The 16,933-nt window shown below is 42.4% G+C and overlaps 1 protein-coding gene across 7 annotated transcripts in view; it reads right to left on the reverse strand.

Moving 5' to 3' along the window:
- The window catches only part of ATF7 (activating transcription factor 7), a 113,471-nt gene that overhangs the window by 95,155 nt on the left and 1,383 nt on the right, over positions 1–16,933 (reverse strand). The gene's annotated exons all lie outside the window — the stretch shown is intronic.

Consider the following 16,933-nt stretch of genomic DNA (forward strand, 5'->3'; position numbering starts at 1 on the left):
CAGCACTCTGGGAGGCTGAGGCGGGCAGATCACAAGGTCAAGAGATCGAGACCATCCTGGCCAACGTGGTGAAACTCCGTCTCTACTAAAAATACAAAAAAATTAGCTGGGCGTGGTGATGCATGCCTGTAGTCCCAGCTATCCAAGAGGCTGAGGCAGAAGAATCACTTGAACCCAGGAGGCAGAGGTTGCAGTGAGCTGAGATTGCGCCATTGCACTCTAGCCTGGTGATGGAACAAGACTCCGTCTCAAAAAAAAAAAAAAAAAAGAAAGAAAGAAGTCTGAGTTTAAAAAAAGAGGTCCATATCTGCCTATTCTAAAGCACTTAACAGCATATTTAAAAATTATACAAAACTAATCATTTTCTAACTACAAAGCAACAGAACCAAGTGACAAATTAAGTTCAAAAAGGACCATAAAAAATTCTAAAGTTATAAACCGTTTCATATAGAAACAAACATGGTGGAAACTTGTTTATAAACACACAAGGTAAAACAGGCAATTCAAAATAGCTCCTCCTTTTGTTACCTTCCAGGACCCATTTTGAATGCTTCCTAACAATTATGCTTATATTAGACAATTAGAAATTGCCCCAACCATGCATCACAAAGGGAATATAGAGCTGAAACCAAGTTTAGCAAGTACTGAATATCTTTCAGCTCAGTACAAACTAGCTGAAAAACTTAGAAAGGTACCCAAACAGAGCTCTATGGATGCTATTTCTTTATGATAATAAAAAGAAATTATATGCAAACAGCTCTCTTCTAAACACACAACTTCAGTTACCACGTTTCAGACTCTAAGATAATTTAGCTGCCATTAAGCAAAGAGTACAAATATGAGATCTTCGCCACAGCGGTCTCAACATTTTATATTCTCCATAGGATACTCAGTGCTGCTCTGATTTCCATTACATCTAGCAAAGTGACTTAAGATTCCAGTTAACACATGAACTGTGAGACTATAATGCAGGTTATGGGAACCCCAGAAAACAAAGTAGACTACTCAAGTTTTACTAGGCAGTAGATTATTTAGGTATTAAAATTTCTGTTCATAGGCCAGGTGCCATGGCTCACACCTGTAATCCCAACACTTTAGGAGGCTGAGGTCAGAGGACAGCTTGAGGTCGGGAGTTCAAGACCAGTCTAGCCAACAAAGCAAGAGCCTGTTTCTTTTCTTTTTCTTTCTTCTTCTTCTTTTTTGTTTTTTTTGAGACAGGGTTCCGCTCTTGTTGCCCAGGCTGGAGTGCAATGGCGTGTTCTCAGCTCACCACAACCTCTGCCTCCCAGGTTCAAGCCATTCTCCTGCCTCAGCCTCCCAAGTAGCTGGGATTACAGGCAAGTGCCACCACGTGCAGCTAATTTTGTATTTTTAGTAGAGATGGGGTTTCTCCATGTTGGTCAGGCTGGTCTTGAACTCCCGACCTCAGGTGATCTGCCCGCCTCAGCCTCCCAAAGTGCTGGGATTATAGGCATGAGCCACTGCGCCTGGCCACGAGACCCTGTTTCTAAATAAAAAAAATTAGCCATGCACAGTGGTGTGTGCCTGTAATTAGAGCTACTCGGGAGCTCGGGAGACCGAGATGAGAGGATCCCTTGAGCCCAGGAGTTCAAGGTGGTAGTGAGCTATGGTCACACCACGGCACTCCAGCCTGGGTGATAGACTGGGACTCTAAAAAAAAAAAAAAAAAAAGTTCATAAATTCTGGATTAATTTTCCATTGAATTACTTAGCATAATAATAGTTTAGCATATATTATCTCAATACTAAATCAAATGTCCCAAAAGAATATGCTGAAAGCATATATGTACCACTATAATCTTAAACTAATTAGCCTTATTGTTTTAAATGTTATGTTTTTTTTTTTTTTTTTTTAGACAGGGTCTTGCTCTGTTGCCCAGGCTGGAGTGCAGTGGTGTGATCTTGGCTTACTGCAACCTTTGCCTCCTGGGTTCAACAGTTTCTCATGCCTCAGCCTCTTGAGTAGCTGGGACTATAGGCACACGCCACCATGCCCAGCTAATTTTTGTATTTTTAGTAGAGACAGGGTTTCACCATGTTAGCCAGGCTGGTTTCGAACTCCTGACCTCAAGTGATCCGCCTGCCTCGGCCTCCCAAAGTGCTGGGATTACAGGTGTGAGCCACTGTGCCCAGATTTTAGCCTTATTGTTTTATATTAGTGTTTTGTAAAGCACTTGCTAACAGACTGGAAAACTGAGGCAGAGAGTTACAAAATATATACAGACAAAAAAGGTCAAGGGGTTAAGGTCAGTCTGATCCTAGTTACCTGTTCTCATACATTCCAAACGAGATACAAAAATGGGCCAGGTGCAGTGGCTCACACCTGTAATCCCAGCACTTTGGGACGACGAGGCAGGTGGATCACTTCAGGCCAGACGTTGGAGACCAGTCTGGCTAACATGGTGAAACCCTATCTCTACTAAAAATACAAAAATTAGCCGAGTGTCATGGCGGGCACCTGTAATCCCAGCTACCTGGGAGGGTGAGGTGGGAGAATCACTTGAACCCAGAAGGCGGAGGTTGCAGTGAGCTGAGATCACACCACTGCACTCCAGCCTGGGCAATAGAGTGAGACTCTGCCTCAAAAAAAAAAAAAAAAAAAGATACAAGAATGGATGCCACATCTTTTTACAACCCCTAAAAAGTTGTCTACTTACAACTGAATCATGTTTTACCAACACTTCAGAGCATAACAGGTACTGTTATACATGCTTATTATATATAAACATGTTACATATGCTTATTATATAAATAAATGTCCCGAAACATGAATTTGAGGGGCTACATGTTCTGGGGTATCATTTTATTTAGGAAAATTAAGTGATGTTCATAGTTTGTTTTTTTTGGTGGGTTTTCTTGTTTGTTTGAGACAAGGTCTTGCTGTCACCCAGGCTGGAGTACAGTGGCATGATCACAGTTCACTGCAGCCTCAACCTCCTGGGTTCAAGTGATCCTCCTGTCTTGGCCTCTTGAGTAGCTGGGACTACAGGTGCACACCACCATGCCCACCTCATTTTTTTTTTTTTTGTAGAGACAGGTTGTCTCACCATGTAGCTCAGGCTGGTCTCAAAATTCCTGGGCTCAAGCGATCCTCCTGCCTTGGCCTCCCAAAGTTCTGGGATTACAAGGGTAAGCCATCGTAGCCAGCTAATATTCACATTTTTAACATTAAGCATGTTTTATTGTAATTATTTTAAAATTCATTATCCAGGCTGGGTGTGGTAGCTCACACCTGTAATCCTGGCACTTTGGGAGGCCAAGGTAGGCGGATTACGAGGTCAGGAGATCAAGATCCTCCTGGCCAACATGGTGAAACTCCGTCTCTACTAAAAATACAAAAATTAGCTGGGCATGGTGGCACGTGCTCCAGAGGCTGAGGCAGGAGAATTGCTCAAACCAGGGAGCTGGAGGTTGCAGTGAGCCGAGATCATGCCACTGCACTCCAGCCTGGTGACAGAGCAAGACTCCATCGCAAAACAAACAAACAAACAAAATTCTTAATCCAGTAATAGTATATATGATGGGTTAGCAAACTTCAACTCATGGGCGAAATCCAGCTTATCACCTATTTTTATATGGCCCACAAGCTAAGAATAGTTTTTACATTTTTCTTTTCTTTTCTTTTTGAGACAGAGTCTCACTCTGTTGCCCAGGCTAGAGTGCAGTAACGGGATCTTGGCTCACTGCAACCTCTGCCTCCCGGGTTCAAGCAATTCTCATTCCTCAGCCTCCTGAGTAGCTGGGATTACAGGCATGTGCCAACATGACCAGCTAATTTTTTCAATTTTTAGTAGAGACAGGTTTTCACTGTGTTGGCCAGGCTGGTCTCAAACTCCTGGCCTCAAGTGATCTGCCCGCCTCAGCCTCCTAAAGTGCTGGGATTACAGACATGAGCCACCACGTTCAGCCAGTTTTTACATTTTTCAATGGTTGAAAAAAATCGGAAAGAATATGTTGTGGCATGTGAAAATTATAGGAAAACAGCTGCATTTTTTTTCTTTTTTTTTTTTGAGAAGGAGTCTCGCTCTGTCACCCAGGCTGGAGTGCAGTGGCACCATCTCAGCTCATTGCCACCTCCACCTCCTGGGTTCCAGCGACTCTCACACCTCAGCCTCCCGAGCACCTGGGGCTACGGGCTCGCACCACCACACACAGCTAATTTTTGTATTTTTAGTAGAGATGGGGTTTCACCATAGTGGCTAGGCTGGTCTCGAACTCCTGACCTCAAGTGATCCTCCTGCCTTGACCTCCTAAAGTGCTGGAATTACAGGCATGAGCCACCGTGCCTGGCAGCTGCATTTTTCTTTTTCTTTTTTCTTCTTTTTTAAGATGGAGTCTTTCTCTGTCACCCAGGCTGGAGTACAGTGGTTCGATCTCATCTCACTGCAACTTCCACCTCCCAGGTTCAAGCGATTCTCCTGAGTAGCTGGGACTACAGGCGTGTGCCATTACGCCCGGCTAATTTTTGTATTTTTGGTAGACATGGGGTTTCACCACATTGGCCAGAATGGTCTCAATCTCCTGACCTCGTGATCCACCCGCCTCAGCCTCCCAAAGTGCTGGGATTACAGGAGTGAGCCACCTTGCCCAACAGCTGCATTTTTCAAGGTTGGCGCTGTAAGACTACAGTTCTCAAAGTGGGCTCCAGGGATCCCTACAGATCTTTCAGGGGGTTCATGAAGGTTAAAATCATTTGTGAGTAAAAGATCTATTTAAACAGTAAGTTAGGCTGGGCGAGGTGGCTGGCCGGGCGCAGTAGCTCTCGCCTGTAATCCCAGCACTTTGGGAGGCTGAGGTGGGCAGATCACCTGCAGCCAGGAGTTCGAGACCAGCTTGGCCATCATTGTGAAACCCTGTCTCTACTAAAAAATACAAAAATTAGTAGGGCATGGTAGTGCGTGCTTGCAGTCCCTGCTACTTGGGAGACTGAGGCACAAAAATCGCTTGAACCTGGGAGGCAGAGGTTGCAGTGAGCCAACCTCACAGCACTGCACTCCAGCCTGGACGACAGAGCGAGACTGTTTCAAGAAAAAAAAAGGCAAGTGAGGCCAATGCATTTTTAAAAAATTTCCTAATGATAGCTATTTATCCTGAGCCAATGCATTTTAACATAGCAGTACTAAAAAGTTCACAGATGTGGTTTCAAATTCTATATCACAGCTAACCTTTATGAAACTATCACTTTTCAGATTTTGCTGTAGTATCAAAGAAGACTATATACAATTACCTGAAAATAATCCTTTCTTTTCCCATTACATCGTTTTCTTCAAATACTTAAGCCAAAATGACATATCTTAACAGATTGAATGCAGAAGCAGATATGAGAATGCAGCTGTTTTCTGTTTAGCCAGACATTAAAGAGATCTGAAGTTCTTCCCCCAAATTCTTTTTAAACAAAATATTTATGTTAACATGTAATGGGTTTATTTTAAAGTAAATTAATAAATATTTTAAAAATTTATCTCATAATTGCTAATATGCTCAATATCAACAGATATAATCCAGATAAACAAATGCTCTTTGGAGTCCTCAATTATTTTATTTTATTTTATTTTTTTGTGAGACAGGGTCTCACTCTGTTGCCCAAGCTGGAGTGCAGTGGCACAATCTCAGCTCATTGCAACCTCTGTCTCCCTGGCTCAGGTGATCCTCCTACCTAAGCCTCCTGAGTAGCTGGGACTACAGGAGTGCACCAACAAGCTCAGGTAATTTTTAAAATTTTTGTAAAGACAAGGTCTCACTATATTACCTAGGCTAGTCTCAAACTCCTGGACTCAAGCAATCCCCCCACCCCCACCTCAACCCCACAAAGTGCTGGAATTACAGGTGTGAGCCACTAGGCCTGGCCCTCAGTAATTTTTAAAAGTATTATGGGGTGAATTCTGAGACCAAAAAGTTTGAGATCCACTGCTTTAAGAAATACACAAGCAGTAGAGGGCCCTACATTGATCAAACAGAAGGCTGAAATTAATTTCTGGATTTCAAGCTCAGACACGCAGAAACTGGCTTCAAAGAAAGGAGCCAGCTTAAACAGACCAAATAGTTTTGCAGCAAATGACTGAAAACAGATGAGAGTGAGAATTAGGCTGAATCATAAGTTAGGCAACACATAGCCAAAGCTTAGAACCTACCTGGAAGCAGCTTCATACAGGCAACTACTTGAAATTTTTTTTTAAGGCTCTCTAGGCTTTCAGAGGATTCCAGGACTATTTTGAGCTATCCCCAGAAAGGTTAATAAAGCAAAAACAAAGAAGCAACAACTTGCTAAAGTGACAGCAGGAAGCAAAGTTAGAAATAACTGGAGAACACTGTATTTATCTGTTTGGCCTCAGTGTGCATTTTAGAAGTTGAAAAACTCCTGGAAACTGATAGGATGCCGAACAAAAACTAAACAAAAAATTTTGGTTTGTTCTGCCATTTTCAGATAAAGTATAATCCTCAAAACAATAAGCCAAAAGTAATCAACCCCAAAACACTGATCTTTTAAAATTATCTTTTAATTTAAAGGACCAATTTAAGATCTTAAACAGGCTGCAAAGAACAAAAAGCTTGACAGGCTTTAATATTAAAGTGTAAGATTGGTTCTGGGTAGGAAATAGCTGCACTATCCCACAATGACAATCACTGAGACACTTAGAAGTTCTCAGGAAAAAACATTTATTTCCTAAGTCTGTCCACATATTTTCAACAGTGATCTATTTGGGGTTATTCCAATGCTCGCCAATTCACTCTCACCAGTCCCAAACGTGTATGTGTAAAGTATTAGCAAACTACTATTGACCAAAACTTCAAAAAATAAGTTAAAGAAAACGGTGTTGGATGGGCGTGGTGGCTCATGCCTGTAATCCCAGCACTTTGGGAGGCCGAGGCAGGCAGATGGCCTGAGGTCGGGAGTTCAAGACCAGCTTGGCCAGCATGGTGAAACCCTGTCTCTACTAAAAATACAAAATTAGCCGGGCATGGTGGCAGGTGCCTATAAACTCAGCTACTCGGGAAGCTGAGGCAGGAGAATCGCTTGAACCAGGAAGCAGAGGTTGTGGTAAGCAGAAATTATGCCACTGCACTCTAGCCTGGGCAACACGGCAAGATGCCATCTCAAAAGAAAAGAAAAAGAAAAAAGAGCAGGGTGCGGTGGCTCACGCCTGTAATCCCAGCACTTTGGAAGGCCGAGGCGGGCGGATCACAAGGTCAGGAGATTGAGACCATCCTGGCTAACGTGGTGAAACCCCGTCTCTACTAAAAATACAAAAAAATTGGCCAGGCATGGTGGCGGGCGCCTGCAGTCCCAGCTACTCGGGAGGCTGAGGCAGAAGAATGGCATGAACCCGGGAGGCGGAGCTTGCAGTGAGCCGAGCTCGTGCCACTGCACTCCAGCCTGGGTGACAGAGTGAGACTCTGTCTCAAAAAAAAAAAAAAAAAAAAAAGGAAAGAAAAATAAAAAAGAAAATGGTGCTACAGGAGTCATGTTGGTACCAGAAATGATGTTAAATAAACATCATATTTGTTTATTGATGTTAAATAAACATCAAGTTTGATAAAACTTAAATATTACTGGCAAGAAACTTGGTACCAACATGAATCATTTACAGTAACTATGTCACATTCAACAAATCATCCTGATTTTATAATATAGTTAGGGGCTGGATGCGATGGCTCACACCAGTAATCCCAACATTTTGGGAAGCTAAGGCAGAAGGATCCCTTGAGCCCAGGAGTTTTAGACCCCTGGGCAAGAGAGCGAAACCCTTTCTCTGCAAAATAATTAAAGATTGGCTGGATTGGAAGCAAGGGGGTGCGCATCTATAGTCCCAGCTACTTGGGAGGCTGAGGCAGGAGGACTGGAGGATCACTTGAGCTCAGGAGTTCAAGGCTGCCAGTGAGCTATGATCACACCACTGCACTCCAGCCTGGGCGACAGACCCAGACCCATCTCTAAAAATAATAATAATAATAATGAGTCAGGCATATTCCTATTTCAGAAAGAATGGTTGTGCCCTATTTTTCAATCTGACAAAATGTTTTTTTCTTACTGCATGGTAAGTTTTAAGCCCTCCCCAAAAATTGACCGGTTTAGCACACAAACATTCCCTGTCTACTACAGCAAAAAGAAGCAATCTATCAGATCAGGAGAAAACAGTAAGCAATTCCACTCAAAGGAAGCAAGTTGGGTTTTGTGAGAAGGTGGGGCTGTGGCAAAACATGTGACCACAGATGTCCATACCACAAGCTCATGAAATGACTTTCTAAGCTAAATCTTGGCTCCCGTTAGTTTACTTTTGGGTTTTTTTGAGTTAGGGTCTCACTCTGTCACCCAGGCTAGAGTGCAGTGGTGTGATCTCAGCTCACTGAAACCTCCGCCTCCCAGGCTCAAGTAATCCTCCTGCCTTGGCCTCCCAAGTAGCTAGGATTAAAGACGTGCACCACCAAGCCCAGCTAATTTTTAAATTTTTTGTAGAGATGGGGTCTCCCTGTGTTGCTCAGGCTGGTCTCGAACTCCAAGCTCAAGCAATCTGCCCACCTCAGCCTCCCAAACTGTTGGGATTACATGTGTGGGCCAACTCACCCAACCTACACTTTCATAGACTTTCATGATATTTATTAAGAAGAGATACAGTATTGAAGAGAAAAAAAGAAACTTTATGCACATTCTGGTTTCAAATGTATGGGAACACTGAGGATTAAAACTGCCAAAAGATGAGAAAAGGCGTGGCCGGGTGTAGTGGCTCAATCCTGTAATCCCAGCACTTTGGAAGCCTGAGGCGGGTGGATTGCCTGAGCTCAGGAGTTCGAGACCAGCCTGGGCAACACAGTGAAAGCCCATCTCTACTAAAATACCTAAAAAATTAGCCAGGTGTAGCAGCCTGTGCCTGTAATCCCAGCTACTCAGGAGGCTGAGGGAGGAGAACTGCTTGAACGTGGGAGGCGGAGATTGTAGTGAGCCGAGCCACTGCACTCCAGCCTAAGCAACAGAGAAAGACTCTGTCTCAAAAAAAGAAAAAAAAAAAAAAAAAGATGAGAAAAAGCTAACAACCTGAAGTCAAGGGTTTGTAATGAGTTTTACTGTAAACTTAAGTATTATTTCTTTCTTTGAGACAGGGTATCACTTTGTTACCCAGGCTGGAGTGCAGTGCTGCAACCTGGGCTGGCTGCAAACTCTGCTTCCTGAGCTGAAGCAATCCTCCCACTTCAGCCTCCCAAGTAGCTGGCGCTACAGATGCGCGTCACCACACTTGGCTAATTTTTGTATTTTTTATAGAGACAGGGTTTTGTCATGTTGCCCAGGCTGGTCTCGAACTCCTGGGCCCAAGCCTCCCAAAGTGCTAGGATTATAGGTGTGAACCACTGTGCCCAACCAATGCTTACTTATTATGTCCTTAAAACTACTATACTAGGCCAGGCACAGTGGCTCACACCTGTAATCCCAGCACTTTGGGAGGTCAAGGTGGGTGGATCATTTGAGGTCAGGGGTGCGAGACCAGCCTGGCCAACATGGTTGAAACCCTGTCTCTACTAAAAATACAAAAATTAGCCAGGCGTGGTGGCAGGCACCTGTAATCCCAGCTACTCAGAAGGCTGAGGCAGAAGAATTGCTTGTAATCAGGAGCCGGAGGCCATTGTGCCACTGCACTCCAGCCTGGGTGACAGAGCAAAACTATGTCTCAAAAAAATTTTTTTTAAATAATAAAAAAAAAAAGACTACTATACTAACTCACCTTTGCTTTGGTTGGGAACCTTTGTTAAACGTTTGCCTACAAAATTTTAAAAGCTTATCTTTTTATACAAGTTTATCTTTTCATACAACCTTTCCTGAATTGTAACACTCATCCTTCATTTCCGAGGAAGTGATATAGCAAATACTTTCAAAATTGAATTGAATCTTGCCTCACTGTATACAGGCAGTCAGTACATTATACAGAAGACCAAAAAAAAAAAAAGTTTTTAAACAAAAGGACAAACAAGAGAAAGGAAGGAAACAAAATACTATGATTTAACAGGAACAAAACCCAACATTCTTTCAACACAAAGTGTCCACAAGGGAAATGTCAAAGAGAAAATGTCATGATAAAATATTTTTAAGATATAAAATGACTCCAATGCAAAATATTTGTTGTTGTTGATTTTTGTTTTGTTTTTAGCTCAAAGGAGTTATTATTTCTCGTCATTTATGTTCCTTACTTGTGTTTATCCATTCCCACTGGGTCGACAGAAACATTTCAATTTTATTTTCTTTACAGTCTATTTTTCTTCCTGATTCTTCAAGAGTAAGTTCCTTGATCTTAACTTCTATGAAAGTTCTGGCCTGAAAAGGACCTTGAGGGGTTATCAAGTCCATCCTTCTGCTTTCCAGGAGAATTCATAACTAATACTATCAGATGGATGAGAAGGTATCAAAAGAAAATGCATTGTTTCCCTGCCTAGTAGCATGCTAATTTAATATGCACATTCATTCACGATTTGCAATTTTTTAAAAACGAAAGTAAAAATTAAAATGCCAAAAGAGGAAGGTACTTAAAAAATGCATTTTTCAGCTAAAATTGCTCAAACATAAATTCAACTGTCAGGTCTAAAATTAACAAGCAGGAAAAGTTACTGCCTGCCAATGTAAAGTCTTTAGTCCCTAGAGATGTCTTCTGAAGTCGTATCTCATTTGTAGCACCCTTCACCTACAACACATAGCCTGGCAAACTTAGACCACCCTTGCCAATAAACTACAATTATAAATGGCAAGTGTGTGTGTGTGTGTGTGTGTGTGTGTTTATAGTTGGTATAGGTTTTTATTCCAAAGAGAAAATGAAAAGTTAGGGTCGGATGCGATGGTTCTCGCCTGTAATCCCAGCACTTTGGGACGCTGAAGCAGGTGGATTGCCTGAGCTCAGGCGTTCGAGACCACCCTGAGCAACACGGTGAAACCCCATCTCTACTAAAACAAAGAAAGTTAGCCGGGCGCAGTGGTGGGCACCTGTAGTCCCAGCTACTTGGGAGGCTGAGGCATGAGAATTGCTTGAACCTGGGAGGCAGAGGTTGCAGTGAGCCAAGACTGCGCCACTGCACTCCAGCCTGGCTGACACAGCAAGACTCCGTCTCCAAAAAAAAAAAAAAAAAAAAGAAAATGAAAAGTTAGGTCTAAATTGGAGATGTCAACATTACAGGGAAACTACATACAATTGTTTTCAGAGAGTAGTTTAATTCTTTCATTTCTAAGTTAAAATGTCCAGGGAATAAAGTTTTTTCCTAAAAGAGTTTTCAAGGGTAGGTGCAGTGGCTCACGCTGTAATCCCAGCACTTTGGGAGGCCCAGGCGGGTGCATTACCTGAGGCCAGGAGTTTGAGACCAGCCTGCAACATGGTGAAACCACATCTCTACTAAAAATACAAAAATTAGCCGGGCGTGGTGGCATGTGCCTGCAGTCCCAGCTACTTGGGAGGCTGAGGGGGAGAACTCCTTGAACCCGGGAGGCAGAAGTTGCAGTGAGCTGAGATTACACCACTGCACTGCATCCTGGGAGACAGAGCGAGACTCCGTGTCAAAAAAAAAAAAAAAAAAAAAAAAGAAGAGTTTCCAAAACAAGCTGGGCATGGGGGCCCACGCCTGTAATTCCAGCACCTTGGGAGGCCAAAGCAGGCAGATCACCTGAACTTAGGAATTCAAGACCAGCCTAGGCAACATGGGAAACTCCGTCTCCACAAAAAATACAAAAATTAGATGGGCACGGTGGCACACACCTGTAGTCCTAGCTATTCAGGAGGCTGAGGCAGGAGAATCGCTTGAGCCCAGGAGGCAGAGACTGCAGTGAGCCAAGATGGCGCCATTGCACTCCAGCCTGGGAGACAGAGGGAGACCCTGTCTCAGAAAAAAAAAAAAGTTTCTGAAACAGAATTTCATCTAATGTCAAAAAATCTGGCCAGGCACAGTAGCTCATGCTTGTAATCTCAGCACTTTGGGAGGCTAAGGCAGGAGGATTGTTTGAGCCCAGCAGTTCGAGACCAGCCTGGGAAACATGATGAGACCTCTACAAAAAATAAACAAAATTAGCCAGGCATGGTGGCATGAGCCTTTAGTCTCAGCTACTCAGGAGGCTGAGGTAGGAGGATTGCTTGAGCCTGGGAGACTGAGGCTGCATATGAGCCATGATTGTGCCACTGTGCTCCAGACTGGGCAACAGAGTGAGAACCTGTCTCAAAAAAAAAACAACCATGGCCGAGCACGGTGGCTCATGCCTGTAATTCCAGCACTTTGGGAGGCCACGGTGGGCGGATCACTTGAGGTCAGGAGTTCAAGACCAGCCTGGCCAACATGGTGAAACCCCATATCTACTAAAAAAATACAAAAATTAGCCAGGTGTGGTGGCACATGCCTGTAATCCCAGCTACTTGGGAAGCTAAGGCCAGAGAATTGCCTGAACCTGGGCGGCAGAGGTTGCAGTGAGCATGCCACTGCACTCTAGCCTGGGGAACAGAGCGAGACTTCATCTCAAAAAAAAAAAAAAAAAAAAACAGAAAAAAACCACAACCAAAAGACAATAACAAAATAACAAAAAATCCCTGCAACTATGAAGAAATATGGTTAATTTTCTATAATTATTTGAAAATGAAAAAAAACAGGACTGGAAGTCTTGGAAATGGGAAAATTATAATTTTTTAAAATGTGGGGCAAGGGAGGTTGAGTACAGAAATCGTAGACTAGTGAAATATTATTTCTCAGAAAGATTCTAAATGAATTATTAAACAGATCACTTATGAACCACCGGCAAGTTATGCAGTGATCTATTAACAGTAGCCTAAGATACCCAAACAGCAACTAATATGCAACTTCATTTTCTTTTTTGACAGGGTCACTAGCCTAGGAGTTCAGAGATGTCAGAGGCAGAATATACTGTATTCGGATTTCAACAAGATACCTCTTGCTATTTCATAGAAAATAAAGGTTAGATTATATAAAACGGCAGGTGGGATTCACAACTGAATTTTATCCAAAAGTTGACTAACAGGTTAATGTTAACATAATGATAGTCTACTCATGTTGTATAGCTTTGCTCTACCCTTATACATGTTTACCAGTGACCTAAAACAAAAACACAGGTATCATGTTTATCAAATTTATCAATAATACAAACATATGAGAAATGGTCAAGAGGTGAAATGACATTATCAAGCTAAAACAACAAACCAAATTAACAAGATGATAATTACAGGGATAAATGTAAAGTTGTCAAAAAATCAACTATATGGCCGGCACAGTGGCTCACGCCTGTAATCCCAGCACTTTGGGAGGCCAAGGTGGGTGGATCACTTAAGGTCAGGAGTTCGGGACCAGCCTGGCCAACATGGTGAAACCCCGTCTCTTCTAAAAATACAAAAAAAAAAAAAAAAAAAAATTAGTTGGGTGTGGTGGTGCAGGCCCGTAATCCCAACTACTCCGGTGGCTGAGGCAGGAGAATCACTTGAACTCAGGAGGTGGAGGTTGCAGTGAGACAAGATTGAGCCACTGTACTCCAGCCTGGGTGACAGAGCAAGACTCTGTCTCAAAACAAAAAAAAAAATCAACTACACAAACTAATGTGATCTTAGGCTTTAAAAACAGACGCATAGAGTGCAATAAAATAGAAGTTGTGATTCCCCCCATAGTTTGTATTTATTAGATTATATCTGAGATGTTCAGACCTAGATAAGGAACCATAAACCACTCAGGTAACTAACTTGATGAAGAGCCTGAACTTTTATTAAAAATGTCACTTAAGAAATCATATGGGCTGGGCTCAGTGGCTCATGCCTGTAATTCCAGCACTTTGGGAGGCCGAGGTAGGCGGATCACTTGAGGTCAAGAGTTCAAGACCAGCCTGGCCAAAATGGTGAAACCCTGTCTCTACTAAAAATACAAAAATTAGCTGGGCATGGATGGCAGGCACCTGTACTCCCAGCTACTCGGGAAGCTGAGGGACAAGAATTGCTTGAAACCGGAAGTTGGAGGTTGCAGTGAGCTGAGATTGTACCACTGCACTCCAGCCTGGGAAACACAGCAAGACTCCGTCTCAAAAATAACAATAATAATAATAATAATAATAGAAATAGCTGGCCGACGTAGTGGCTCATGCCTGTAATCCCAGCACTTTGGGGGGCCGAGGCGGGCGGATCACGAGGTCAGGATATCAAGACCATGCTGGCTAACATGGTGAAACTCCACCTCTACTAAAAATACAAAAAATTAGTCAGGCATGGTGGCAGGCGCCTGCTAGTCCCAGCTACTCGGGAGGTTGAAGCAGGGGAATGGCGTGAACCTGGGAGGCGGGGCTTGCAGTGAGCCGAGATTGTGCCACTGCACTCCAGCCAGGGCAAAAGTGCAAGACTCTGCACTCCAGCCAGGGCAAAAGTGCGAAACTCCGTCTCAAAAAAAAAAAAAAAAAAAAAAAAAGCTTAAAGAACTTGGGGTATTTACCCCAGAAGAGATGCCTCCTGTAATCCCAGCACTTTGAGAGACCAAGGTGGGGAGATGGCTTGAGCCTAGGAATTCGAGAAGAGCCTGGGCAATGCAGGGAGACCCCATTTCTACAAAAAATTTAAAAATTAGCCAGGCATGGTGGCATGCGCCTGTGGTCCCAGCTACTTGGAGGCTGGGAGGACGGCTTGAGGCCAAGAGTCCTAGTTACTCAGGAAGCTAGGACTAGAAGATAACTTTAGCCCAGGAGTTTGAGGTTACAATGATCTGTGATCACGTCACTTGCACTCCAGCCTGGGCAACATAGCGAGACCCTGTCTCTAAAAGAATGAAAGCAATAAGTGTCATGAAATACCTGAAGACTACCATGTTAACAAGGAACTAGATTTATTTATTGTGGCTTCAGATAACAGAACTAAAGAGCTTCACCACAATGTAAAAAATGTTCTAAAAGTAAAGCTCCAATAATGGAACAGGGTATCTGTGAAGTGGAGACTTTCTCCTTAGAGCATTCAAAAGTTAAAAGACCAACCGTCTTTTAACACATCATACCAACTATGATGTGTTTTCACATATCATGAATTTATTTGATCCCTTCTAAAAAAACCTTGGGGGAAGACATGTCAAAATGAGTAAATGTCAGAGAAGCTTAAAAATTATTTTCTTTGACATATTTTTAAAGAGACATAAGACTTTTTCATGAAATCCAAAACTGTAGGACCATTTTCTGAGAAACCAACAACAAAAGAAACTAATGCTTTTTCCTTTTAAATGAATGCTGCATTTGTTTTTCTCAAAGAAACACCTGTACCTTAAGTTCAGTACTTTTATCAAGGGAAAAGGGACAATTATATACCAGTATGCTAACCAGTCTCAAGAACAGAGCTAGCCTTATTAGACATTTACATGGAGTTCTATCTGTTCCACCTAAAACTTCCTTGCAAGGAGAAGGCTCCTCCTTATCAGACGTGGATAGGAGGCTGCTGTAACACTAACTCCCTCCCACTGTAGCCTAGGAAAAACTCAGTCTTGACACGCACAAAACAATAACTTCTGAGAACTTCAGAGCAGCTGTGTTCAGACAGCCAGCGACTACTCCAGACAAAGAAGTAGTTTAAGAGTTGGTTGAAAAAACAATTTTCATTTTGGGTTGGAAATGAGGAAAGGAAAGAGAACAAGATACAGTAAGTGGAGCTATTAACATTTTAAAACCGTGGTAAACAAACGTGTTTAAAAATTACAACACTGAAACTACCACAGGGTGTAAACTTTGATCCACAAGTTGAAAGATGAGCAGTGTTATCACTCTAGCTTTCTGCTAGATGGTAGCACTAGTGAGAAAAAAAAAATCTTGGGTTTAATAGTGCCCTAGTCAAAGCCATCACCAATTCTAGGGCAGAAGACCAAAACAAGGGACTCTGCTCTCTCACTGGGTAATTTTTTGTACTGCTGCCAGGCAAACTGGAAATGTTCTGAATGTCCAATAGCAATGCTCTTACTGTGAAATACTAGAACCCAGCTCAGTAGTTAATGCTAACGGGTCAGCAATGAATTGGTCTCAATGTGCTATAGGGGCAACTTCTTGGCCAGGGAGAAAAGCTTCAGCTGATTGCAGAAAACCAAAGGTTAATACAACTACATACTCTGGTTTCTCTTCATATAACAGCTTTACTGATATTTCGGACATTATTTCACTTCTCAAAAGTAAAAGGAGAAGAGAAGGAATGTAAAAGCAAAATCTCCGCAAGAGCAAAGAAGTTATTAATTGGCTATATTAGTCCAATTCGTTATTAAATGATACACAACTATCAAACAAAGGGCAAAGCCCTGTCCCTTTTCTGTACAGAATTAAGAACTGGTAAGACTACTTAGTAGAGCTGCCAAACTTTTCTTTAGCTTCTTTTCTTACAGACATGTTACATTTCGCAAGAGCCTCCACTTACCTTACAACTTCCATGTGTAAGTACAAATTGTGTTTGATTTCCCCAGCCCTTGGCCTAAGATATTATGACATAGCTTTAGTTTCTGAGTCTGGACACAAAAGAAAAAACTGAACATTTTTCATTTTCCTGAAATAACATGTCTATTTTATTTACACCATTTAAAAACACATTATATAAGTTAACTAAAACAAACTGCAACCACCCATTCGACAACTCTTCGAGAATGACTGGGGAAGCCACATTTAACAAAACAAACTTCATTTTAGTATATTTCTGCTTAGAATGCCCATAAAGACTGATATCTCTACAAGAATTACACTACTGCAAAATTTTTAAACACAGGACTCATGTGAGCTTGCTGAGAAAACTCTGCACACCCCCTACACACCTGTACTTAATATGACATGACCCTCAGAGATACTAAAACACCCTCTGTTAAGCAGAAAACAAATTTTTAAAGTTAGGAAAGTAGCAACGCGGGAATCTGGGTAGGAGGTGCCCTGGGTTGTAAACACCCCAGTCAGAGAACATAACAAG

This window comes from Pongo pygmaeus, chromosome 10, assembly GCF_028885625.2.
Source record: "Pongo pygmaeus isolate AG05252 chromosome 10, NHGRI_mPonPyg2-v2.0_pri, whole genome shotgun sequence".
Taxonomy (NCBI): domain Eukaryota; kingdom Metazoa; phylum Chordata; class Mammalia; order Primates; family Hominidae; genus Pongo; species Pongo pygmaeus.